Source organism: Pleurodeles waltl, chromosome 12 (genome assembly GCF_031143425.1).
Source record: "Pleurodeles waltl isolate 20211129_DDA chromosome 12, aPleWal1.hap1.20221129, whole genome shotgun sequence".
NCBI lineage: Eukaryota > Metazoa > Chordata > Amphibia > Caudata > Salamandridae > Pleurodeles > Pleurodeles waltl.
Window position 1 is genome coordinate 106,593,568 of NC_090451.1, and position 11,755 is coordinate 106,605,322.

Genomic DNA, 11,755 nt, shown 5'->3' on the forward strand with positions numbered 1-11,755 from the left:
TGTGCGTGGCTCATTCTGCAGGACTTGTTCTTTGTATGACTCCTGGATTTTCAGAAGCCCTTTGATGGCAGCACCCCCACACTGAAAATTGTTTCAGCACCACTGGACAAGGGTCAGTTGTCATGCTCATCTGCGGCGTAAATTTGCATTGAAGTAGTCTAACTCCCCAGGTCCTGTCTTTTGCTCAATTTGCCTTTGTGAGTTTTCTCTCAATCACTGTTGATTTCCTTTGATCTTTCTTTCTTCTTTCACTTCACCTTCGCCTTCAGTGTATCTTTCGGCCCTGTTAAGAGACACGCCCCCTTGTAGCCACTTCTATACTTCTGTTACCTAATTATTTTCCTATCCTTTCCCCTGTAACGTTGCTGATCCTAGCTATAGCATGACTATCCAGAATCTGTTCACCTGAGTTATGTTCCTCTTATCTCCATGCATCTAATAATCAGCTCTTGGTCTCCCTCCACCTCTCACGTGACATAGTCTGAGCCAGTGTCTCCATCTTGGAGAGACAATCTCTTGCACTTCTGTTGTTCTACTGGCGCTGCCGGCTTGAGCTTTGGTCAGAAGTGGCAAAAGAAGGACTAATGGAAAGTGAACGTGTACTGGAGCAACAGAGTGTATGGATTTACAAGCGTTTGATTAAATGAGAAAAAAAGAGTTTACTTGAGAGAAAAAACGTACCTTGGCCCGTACGGGGATCGAACCCGCGACCTTGGCGTTATTAGCACCATGCTCTAACCAACTGAGCTAACCGGCCATGAATGACAGAGTTCTCCGTTTTCCATGACATGCAGATACACAGAAGAGTCGGTCTCACTATCGCAATTCCTTCATACTTTTCTCCTTCTGTCCCCTGTCTGGATTGCAATAACAAGAGCTGTTGAGTGCTGCACGCCAGCCTCAGCGCCTCTTCTTTCAGTCAATGTCACTGTGTGCTGTGATATCTTTGTAACATTGGTTGTTGCCGGAAAAAAAGGAAAGGATGGATAGGATTTCTATTCTTTTACAACAAAACCCAAAATGCATCGGCTTGCTTGCTCATTAAGTTTACAAGGCCAGCTGCTTTTGAGATATTCTAATTATAGTGGTTATTTGGCATTGGAGGTAAGAGAGTTGTTTTTAGGTCTGGCCGTTCCTTCTGCTTTAAATTACTCTAGCTCATGTCAACAAAGTAACAACAAAAGATAGCCAACGGTTTGTTGCTCAAGCCTTCCCTACTGCACCTTCCCATGTCTCTCCTGCCGACCACAGTGCAGGAAATTTGAGTTTGCATTTGCGCAAAGAGACGTACAACACAAGAAGGCGCGCTTTCGTGTGCCGGGCACCACCCGGCCTGTGCATTCCTCACTGCCGTGAGATCAGTTTACTCAGCAGAGCATGACGCTGCAATTGGTTAGTAAGGCCTGCCTGACCAGAATAGTATATTTGGGGTCATGTATTTGATTGCATTTTTAAAACAGTAACAGAACTTAACTGCAATGTTTAAATAGGTCTAGACATGTTTAAACAGTGTCAATTTGATAGAAGAATTCTGGAAAATTCAGAGGGGAGGCACCAATGTTTTTTTTTCCCTTTGGGTGGATGTGGCATTAAAGAGTTTGAAGACCACTGGTCTAAGTGGACACTAATACACCTGGATCCTCCTGAATTCCTCGCAACAGATGCCAGCAAACCTGGCTGGAGAGCTACTGTGTTGGACTGATCCTGTCGATTCAAGTGGTCTTTCCTAGAGAGTCGGAGGTCATGGAAGTAGATGGAGTTGATGGTAAGCTTCAGGGCTTTGAAGTTTTCCCATCATCATCTGTCTCAGAAAAATGTGCTAGTAAAGACAGAGAATAAGGTAGCGGTCTTTTACATTAACCAGCAGTGAAGCATGCATTCAAAATCCCTCAATGCAATAGCAGAACAATTGGGCTATTGGGCAGAGATCAACCTGTTGCATACGTCGGCAGTACACATCAAGGGCACCGACAATGTGATGGCAGACAGCTGGAGGTTTCCAAATTTGCTGGAGTTGACGTTATCCAGGTTGTTGTTTTGAGAGATATGCCGAGAGTTTGTGAAACCCTTTCTAGATCTCTTTTCAAACAAGGACAATGCTCATCTTTGTCGATTCTGATCCAGGTTTCTAGAACAAGGAGCCTAGGTGGTGGACGTATTGGTGATAAAGTGGCTGAGAAGTCTCCTTTATACATTCCCCCCCTTTTTATTGATCCAGATGGTTCTCTTCAAGTCTCAGCAGGGGGAGGGAACTTGATTCTTGTTGACCCTGATTGGCCAGAGATGTCACGGTTTCCTCTTCTGAACCCCTGGCTCTTCTACCTCCTTGGGTACTGCTCAAGTGTGTCTCTTCTCAGAACGTCGTCCCTGACCTTCTTGCTCCAACTCACTCTATCGCTTTGGAGGTTGAGAAGTCTGGACTGCTAGCAAAGGGTCTTTCCTCTTCCTTAGTGGAGTTAATTCAGCACTCCAGCAGGCCTTCTACTTCGAAGTCTTACTCAAAGAACTGGAAGTCCTTTCAGACGTGATGTTCTGCTCATGATCTTTTGGCACCTACCTGTAGTTTGTCTGCTATTTTGCATTTTCTTCTGAATGGGTTTCACTTGAATCTCTTTCCACTCTGAAAGCTCATTGGTTTGCGATAAAGGCTTTTAGGGACTTTTCTGAACTTTCATCGATGTTACACTCTTTGGTGTCTAGACTGTTATGATCTTTTGTCAATGGTAAGAACAATGAAAAATCCCTTTTCTCCAACTCAGAATCTTCCTACTCTTTTATAGGCTTTGCAATTTTATCTCTTTGAGGATCTGGATACTGTACAATTAAAGATTGTCTCCTATAAAGTTATTTTCCTATTTGCTATCACCTTGCTGAGAACAATTGGGGAGCTGGGAGCCTTAAAATGCTGTCCTCTCTTCATTTGATACTTTGGAAGATGGGATAACTTTAAGGCCTAGCCCTACCTTTGCTGCAAAGGTTAAGTCTATTTTTGATAGATCTTAGGAAATAATTCTTCCTTCTTTCATTCCCTCTCCTTCCTCTCCGGAAGAACATTTGTTGAATACACTTGATGTTTAAAGAGCTCTTTTCATTTATGTCACCAGGCCTCTGCAGTTCAGGAAAACCGACTCCTTGTTTGTGACTTTTGGACAGCCTGGAAAAGACAAGAAGGTGAATTTTATGAATCTGAGTAGGTGGATTAAGTTGTCAATTTTTCTGGCTTTGCAAGGCATTTTAGAAAATCTTCCAGGTCAGGGATGGTCTACGAGAGGAATGGCCACCTCCTGGGTTGAATTCCAGTGAGTAACAATCTAGGAAATTCCTAGGGTGGTTACTTGGGCCTCAGGGCATACATTTGTCAAGCATTATCGCTTAATAAATTTTCTGTTTTGCATTTGAGTACCAATGTTTTGAACTCTGCATTACCCTAAGTCCATCTTGTCCTTGTCACAAACATTACATCCTGCCCACCTTCCCATCTGTCCTTTGGCAAGGGCTTGGCACCCAGGTTGGGTGCATGGCGCTAGCATTTAAGAATCCTCCTGTTCTTTCTTCCTCTTGGAGGGTGACATCACTTTACTTTGTAATGACTGTCACAAGGACGCAATGGACTAAGGCTAATGAAGATTACCAATAAGTAACCAACGCATCACCACTCTTTCTGAATGTGCGTGGCTCATTCTGCAGGACTTGTTCTTTGTATGATTCCTGGATTTTCAGAAGCCCTTTGATGGCAGCACCCCCACACTGAAAATTGTTTCAGCACCACTGGACAAGGGTCAGTTGTCATGCTCATCTGCGGCGTAAATTTGCATTGAAGTAGTCTAACTCCCCAGGTCCTGTCTTTTGCTCAATTTGCCTTTGTGAGTTTTCTCTCAATCACTGTTGATTTCCTTTGATCTTTCTTTCTTCTTTCGCTTCACCTTCGCCTTCAGTGTATCTTTCGGCCCTGTTAAGAGACACGCCCCCTTGTAGCCACTTCTATACTTCTGTCACCTAATTATTTTCCTATCCTTTCCCCTGTAACGTTGCTGATCCTAGCTATAGCATGACTATCCAGAATCTGTCCACCTGAGTTATGTTCCTCTTATCCCCACGCATCTAATAATCAGCTCTTGGTCTCCCTCCACCTCTCACGTGACATAGTCTGAGCCAGTGTCTCCATCTTGGAGAGACAATCTCTTGCACTTCTGTTGTTCTACTGGCGCTGCCGGCTTCAGCTTTGGTCAGAAGTGGCAAAAGAAGGACTAATGGAAAGTGAACGTGTACTGGAGCAACAGAGTGTATGGATTTACAAGCGTTTGATTAAATGAGAAAAAAAGAGTTTACTTGAGAGAAAAAACGTACCTTGGCCCGTACGGGGATCGAACCCGCAACCTTGGCGTTATTAGCACCACACTCTAACCAACTGAGCTAACCAGGAATGAATGACGGAGTTATCCTTTTTCCATGACATGCAGATACACACAAGAGTCGGTCTCACTATCGCAATTCGTTCATACTTTTCTCCTTCTGTCCCCTGTCTGGATTGCAATAACAAGAGCTGTGGAGTGCTGCACGCCAGCCTCAGCGCCTCTTCTTTCAGTCAATGTCACTGTGTGCTGTGATATCTTTGTAACATTGGTTGTTGCCGGAAGAAAAGGAAAGGATGGATAGGATTTTTATTCTTTTACAACAAAACCCAAAATGCATCGGCTTGCTTGCTCATAAAGTTTACAAGGCCAGCTGCTTTTGAGATATTCTAATTATAGTGGTTATTCGGCGTTGGAGGTAAGAGAGTTGTTTTTAGGTCTGGCCGTTCCTTCTGCTTTAAATTACTCTAGCTCATGTCATCAAAGTAACAACAAACCATAGCCAACGGTTTGTTGCTCAAGCCTTCCCTACTGCACCTTCCCATGTCTCTCCTGCCGACCACAGTGCAGGAAATTTGAGTTTGCATTTCCGCAAAGAGACGTACAACACAAGAAGGCGCGCTTTCATGCGCCGGGCACCACCCGGCCTGTGCATTCCTCACTGCCGTGAGATCAGTTTACTCAGCAGAGCATGACGCTGCAATTGGTTAGTAAGGCCTGCCTGACCAGAATAGTATATTTGGGGTCATGTATTTGATTGCATTTTTAAAACAGTAACAGAACTTAACTGCAATGTTTAAATAGGTCTAGACATATTTAAACAGTGTCAATTTGATAGAAGAATTCTGGAAAATTCAGAGGGGAGGCACCAATGTTTTTTTTTCCCTTTGGGTGGATGTGGCATTAAAGAGTTTGAAGACCACTGGTCTAAGTGGACACTAATACACCTGGATCCTCCTGAATTCCTCGCAACAGATGCCAGCAAACCTGGCTGGAGAGCTACTGTGTTGGACTGATCCTGTCGATTCAAGTGGTCTTTCCTAGAGAGTCGGAGGTCATGGAAGTAGATGGAGTTGATGGTAAGCTTCAGGGCTTTGAAGTTTTCCCATCATCATCTGTCTCAGAAAAATGTGCTAGTAAAGACAGAGAATAAGGTAGCGGTCTTTTACATTAACCAGCAGTGAAGCATGCATTCAAAATCCCTCAATGCAATAGCAGAACAATTGGGCTATTGGGCTGAGATCAACCTGTTGCATACGTCGGCAGTACACATCAAGGGCACCGACAATGTGATGGCAGACAGCTGGAGGTTTCCAAATTTGCTGGAGTTGACGTTATCCAGGTCGTTGTTTTGAGAGATATGCAGAGAGTTTGTGAAACCCTTTCTGGATCTCTTTTCAAACAAGGACAATGCTCATCTTTGTCGATTCTGATCCAGGTTTCCGGAACAAGGAGCCTAGGTAGTGGACGTATTGGTGATAAAGTGGCTGAGAAGTCTCCTTTATACATTCCCCCCCTTTTTATTGATCCAGATGGTTCTCTTCAAGTCTCAGCAGGGGGAGGGAACTTGATTCTTGTTGACCCTGATTGGCCAGAGATGTCATGGTTTCCTCTTCTGATCCCCTGGCTCTTCTACCTCCTTGGGTACTGCTCAAGTGTGTCTCTTCTCAGAACGTCGTCCCTGACCTTCTTGCTCCAACTCACTCTATCGCTTTGGAGGTTGAGAAGTCTGGACTGCTAGCAAAGGGTCTTTCCTCTTCCTTAGTGGAGTTAATTCAGCACTCCAGCAGGCCTTCTACTTCGAAGTCTTACTCAAGGAACTGGAAGTCCTTTCAGACGTGATGTTCTGCTCATGATCTTTTGGCACCTACCTGTAGTTTGTCTGCTATTTTGCATTTTCTTCTGAATGGGTTTCACTTGAATCTCTTTCCACTCTGAAAGCTCATTGGTTTGCGATAAAGGCTTTTAGGGACTTTTCTGAACTTTCATCGAAGTTACACTCTTTGGTGTCTAGACTGTTATGATCTTTTGTCAATGGTAAGAACAATGAAAAATCCCTTTTCTCCAACTCAGAATCTTCCTACTCTTTTATAGGCTTTGCAATTTTATCCCTTTGAGGATCTGGATACTGTACAATTAAAGATTGTCTCCTATAAAGTTATTTTCCTATTTGCTATCACCTTGCTGAGAACAATTGGGGAGCTGAGGGCCTTAAAATGCTGTCCTCTCTTCATTTGATACTTTGGAAGATGGGGTAACTTTAAGGCCTAGCCCTACCTTTGCTGCAAAGGTTAAGTCTATTTTTGATAGATCTTAGGAAATAATTCTTCCTTCTTTCATTCCCTCTCCTTCCTCTCCGGAGGAACATTTGTTGAATACACTTGATGTTTAAAGAGCTCTTTTCATTAATGTCACCAGGCCTCTGCAGTTCAGGAAAACCGACTCCTTGTTTGTGACTTTTGGACAGCCTGGAAAAGACAAGAAGGTGACTTTTATGACTCTGAGTAGGTGGATGAAGTTGTCAATTTTTCTGGCTTTGCAAGGCTTTTTAGAAAATCTTCCAGGTCAGGGATGATCTACGAGAGGAATGGCCACCTCCTGGGTTGAATTCCAGTGAGTAACAATCTAGGAAATTCCTCGGGTGGTTACTTGGGCCTCAGGGCATACATTTGTCAAGCATTATCGCTTAATAAATTTTCTGTTTTGCATTTGAGTACCAATGTTTTGAACTCTGCATTACCCTAAGTCCATCTTGTCCTTGTCACAAACATTACATCCTGCCCACCTTCCCATCAGTCCTTTGGCAAGGGCTTGGCACCCAGGTTGGGTGCATGGCGCTAGCATTTAAGAATCCTCCTGTTCTTTCTTCCTCTTGGAGGGTGACATCACTTTACTTTGTAATGACTGTCACAAGGACGCAATGGACTAAGGCTAATGAAGATTACCAATAAGTAACCAACGCATCACCACTCTTTCTGAATGTGCGTGGCTCATTCTGCAGGACTTGTTCTTTGTATGATTCCTGGATTTTCAGAAGCCCTTTGATGGCAGCACCCCCACACTGAAAATTGTTTCAGCACCACTGGACAAGGGTCAGTTGTCATGCTCATCTGCGGCGTAAATTTGCATTGAAGTAGTCTAACTCCCCAGGTCCTGTCTTTTGCTCAATTTGCCTTTGTGAGTTTTCTCTCAATCACTGTTGATTTCCTTTGATCTTTCTTTCTTCTTTCGCTTCACCTTCGCCTTCAGTGTATCTTTCGGCCCTGTTAAGAGACACGCCCCCTTGTAGCCACTTCTATACTTCTGTCACCTAATTATTTTCCTATCCTTTCCCCTGTAACGTTGCTGATCCTAGCTATAGCATGACTATCCAGAATCTGTCCACCTGAGTTATGTTCCTCTTATCCCCACGCATCTAATAATCAGCTCTTGGTCTCCCTCCACCTCTCACGTGACATAGTCTGAGCCAGTGTCTCCATCTTGGAGAGACAATCTCTTGCACTTCTGTTGTTCTACTGGCGCTGCCGGCTTCAGCTTTGGTCAGAAGTGGCAAAAGAAGGACTAATGGAAAGTGAACGTGTACTGGAGCAACAGAGTGTATGGATTTACAAGCGTTTGATTAAATGAGAAAAAAAGAGTTTACTTGAGAGAAAAAACGTACCTTGGCCAGTACGGGGATCGAACCCACGACCTTGGCGTTATTAGCACCACACTCTAACCAACTGAGCTAACCAGCCATGAATGACGGAGTTATCCTTTTTCCATGACATGCAGATACACACAAGAGTCGGTCTCACTATCGCAATTCGTTCATACTTTTCTCCTTCTGTCCCCTGTCTGGATTGCAATAACAAGAGCTGTTGAGTGCTGCACGCCAGCCTCAGCGCCTCTTCTTTCAGTCAATGTCACTGTGTGCTGTGATATCTTTGTAACATTGGTTGTTGCCGGAAAAAAAGGAAAGGATGGATAGGATTTCTATTCTTTTACAACAAAACCCAAAATGCATCGGCTTGCTTGCTCATGAAGTTTACAAGGCCAGCTGCTTTTGAGATATTCTAATTATAGTGGTTATTTGGCGTTGTAGGTAAGAGAGTTGTTTTTAGGTCTGGCCGTTCCTTCTGCTTTAAATTACTCTAGCTCATGTCAACAAAGTAACAACAAAACATAGCCAACGGTTTGTTGCTCAAGCCTTCCCTACTGCACCTTCCCATGTCTCTCCTGCCGACCACAGTGCAGGAAATTTGAGTTTGCATTTGCACAAAGAGACGTACAACACAAGAAGGCGCGCTTTCGTGCGCCGGGCACCACCCGGCCTGTGCATTCCTCACTGCCGTGAGATCAGTTTACTCAGCAGAGCATGACGCTGCAATTGGTTAGTAAGGCCTGCCTGACCAGAATAGTATATTTGGGGTCATGTATTTGATTGCATTTTTAAAACAGTAACAGAACTTAACTGCAATGTTTAAATAGGTCTAGACATATTTAAACAGTGTCAATTTGATAGAAGAATTCTGGAAAATTCAGAGGGGAGGCACCAATGTTTTTTTTTCCCTTTGGGTGGATGTGGCATTAAAGAGTTTGAAGACCACTGGTCTAAGTGGACACTAATACACCTGGATCCTCCTGAATTCCTCGCAACAGATGCCAGCAAACCTGGCTGGAGAGCTACTGTGTTGGACTGATCCTGTAGATTCAAGTGGTCTTTCCTAGAGAGTCGGAGGTCATGGAAGTAGATGGGGTTGATGGTAAGCTTCAGGGCTTTGAAGTTTTCCCATCATCATCTGTCTCAGAAAAATATGCAAGTAAAGACAGAGAATAAGGTAGCGGTCTTTTACATTAACCAGCAGTGAAGCATGCATTCAAAATCCCTCAATGCAATAGCAGAACAATTGGGCTATTGGGCAGAGATCAACCTGTTGCATACGTCGGCAGTACACATCAAGGGCACTGACAATGTGATGGCAGACAGCTGGAGGTTTCCAAATTTGCTGGAGTTGACGTTATCCAGGTCGTTGTTTTGAGAGATATGCCGAGAGTTTGTGAAACCCTTTCTGGATCTCTTTTCAAACAAGGACAATGCTCATCTTTGTCGATTCTGATCCAGGTTTCTAGAACAAGGAGCCTAGGTGGTTGACGTATTGATGATAAAGTGGCTGAGAAGTCTCCTTTATACATTCCCCCCCTTTTTATTGATCCAGATGGTTCTCTTCAAGTCTCAGCAGGGGGAGGGAACTTGATTCTTGTTGACCCTGATTGGCCAGAGATGTCATGGTTTCCTCTTCTGAACCCCTGGCTCTTCTACCTCCTTGGGTACTGCTCAAGTGTGTCTCTTCTCAGAACGTCGTCCCTGACCTTCTTGCTCCAACTCACTCTATCGCTTTGGAGGTTGAGAAGTCTGGACTGCTAGCAAAGGGTCTTTCCTCTTCCTTAGTGGAGTTAATTCAGCACTCCAGCAGGCCTTCTACTTCGAAGTCTTACTCAAGGAACTGGAAGTCCTTTCAGACGTGATGTTCTGCTCATGATCTTTTGGCACCTACCTGTAGTTTGTCTGCTATTTTGCATTTTCTTCTGAATGGGTTTCACTTGAATCTCTTTCCACTCTGAAAGCTCATTGGTTTGCGATAAAGGCTTTTAGGGACTTTTCTGAACTTTCATCGATGTTACACTCTTTGGTGTCTAGACTGTTATGATCTTTTGTCAATGGTAAGAACAATGAAAAATCCCTTTTCTCCAACTCAGAATCTTCCTACTCTTTTATAGGCTTTGCAATTTTATCCCTTTGAGGATCTGGATACTGTACAATTAAAGATTGTCTCCTATAAAGTTATTTTCCTATTTGCTATCACCTTGCTGAGAACAATTGGGGAGCTGAGAGCCTTAAAATGCTGTCCTCTCTTCATTTGATACTTTGGAAGGTGGGGTAACTTTAAGGCCTAGCCCTACCTTTGCTGCAAAGGTTAAGTCTATTTTTGATAGATCTTAGGAAATAATTCTTCCTTCTTTCATTCCCTCTCCTTCCTCTCCGGAGGAACATTTGTTGAATACACTTGATGTTTAAAGAGCTCTTTTCATTAATGTCACCAGGCCTCTGCAGTTCAGGAAAACCGACTCCTTGTTTGTGACTTTTGGACAGCCTGGAAAAGACAAGAAGGTGACTTTTATGACTCTGAGTAGGTGGATTAAGTTGTCAATTTTTCTGGCTTTGCAAGGCTTTTTAGAAAATCTTCCAAGTCAGGGATGGTCTACGAGAGGAATGGCCACCTCCTGGGTTGAATTCCAGTTAGTAACAATCTAGGAAATTCCTAGGGTGGTTACTTGGGCCTCAGGGCATACATTTGTCAAGCATTATCGCTTAATAAATTTTCTGTTTTGCATTTGAGTACCAATGTTTTGAACTCTGCATTACCCTAAGTCCATCTTGTCCTTGTCACAAACATTACATCCTGCCCACCTTCCCATCAGTCCTTTGGCAAGGGCTTGGCACCCAGGTTGGGAGCATGGCGCTAGCATTTAAGAATCCTCCTGTTCTTTCATCCTCTTGGAGGGTGACATCACTTTACTTTGTAATGACTGTCACAAGGACGCAATGGACTAAGGCCAATGAAGATTACCAATAAGTAACCAACGCATCAACACTCTTTCTGAATGTGCGTGGCTCATTCTGCAGGACTTGTTCTTTGTATGACTCCTGGATTTTCAGAAGCCCTTTGATGGCAGCACCCCCACACTGAAAATTGTTTCAGCACCACTGGACAAGGGTCAGTTGTCATGCTCATCTGCGGCGTAAATTTGCATTGAAGTAGTCTAACTCCCCAGGTCCTGTCTTTTGCTCAATTTGCCTTTGTGAGTTTTCTCTCAATCACTGTTGATTTCCTTTGATCTTTCTTTCTTCTTTCACTTCACCTTCGCCTTCAGTGTATCTTTCGGCCCTGTTAAGAGACACGCCCCCTTGTAGCCACTTCTATACTTCTGTCACCTAATTATTTTCCTATCCTTTCCCCTGTAACGTTGCTGATCCTAGCTATAGCATGACTATCCAGAATCTGTTCACCTGAGTTATGTTCCTCTTATCTCCACGCATCTAATAATCAGCTCTTGGTCTCCCTCCACCTCTCACGTGACATAGTCTGAGCCAGTGTCTCCATCTTGGAGAGACAATCTCTTGCACGTCTGTTGTTCTACTGGCGCTGCCGGCTTGAGCTTTGGTCAGAAGTGGCAAAAGAAGGACTAATGGAAAGTGAACGTGTACTGGAGCAACAGAGTGTATGGATTTACAAGCGTTTGATTAAATGAGAAAAAAAGTGTTTACTTGAGAGAAAAAACGTACCTTGGCCCGTACGGGGATCGAACCCGCGACCTTGGCGTTATTAGCACCACGCTCTAACCAACTGAGCTAACCGGCC

General features: G+C 43.9%; 3 non-coding genes across 3 annotated transcripts; all 3 read right to left on the reverse strand.

Annotated features, from left to right (window-relative positions):
* Positions 1 to 683: 683 nt before the first annotated feature.
* Positions 684 to 757, reverse strand: TRNAI-AAU (transfer RNA isoleucine (anticodon AAU)). The gene has a single exon. It is a non-coding gene; the product is annotated as a tRNA-Ile (tRNA).
* A 7,258-nt stretch (positions 758 to 8,015) lies between these two features.
* On the reverse strand, positions 8,016 to 8,089 carry TRNAI-AAU (transfer RNA isoleucine (anticodon AAU)). The gene has a single exon. It is a non-coding gene; the product is annotated as a tRNA-Ile (tRNA).
* A 3,592-nt stretch (positions 8,090 to 11,681) lies between these two features.
* Positions 11,682 to 11,755, reverse strand: TRNAI-AAU (transfer RNA isoleucine (anticodon AAU)). Its single transcript has one exon. It is a non-coding gene; the product is annotated as a tRNA-Ile (tRNA).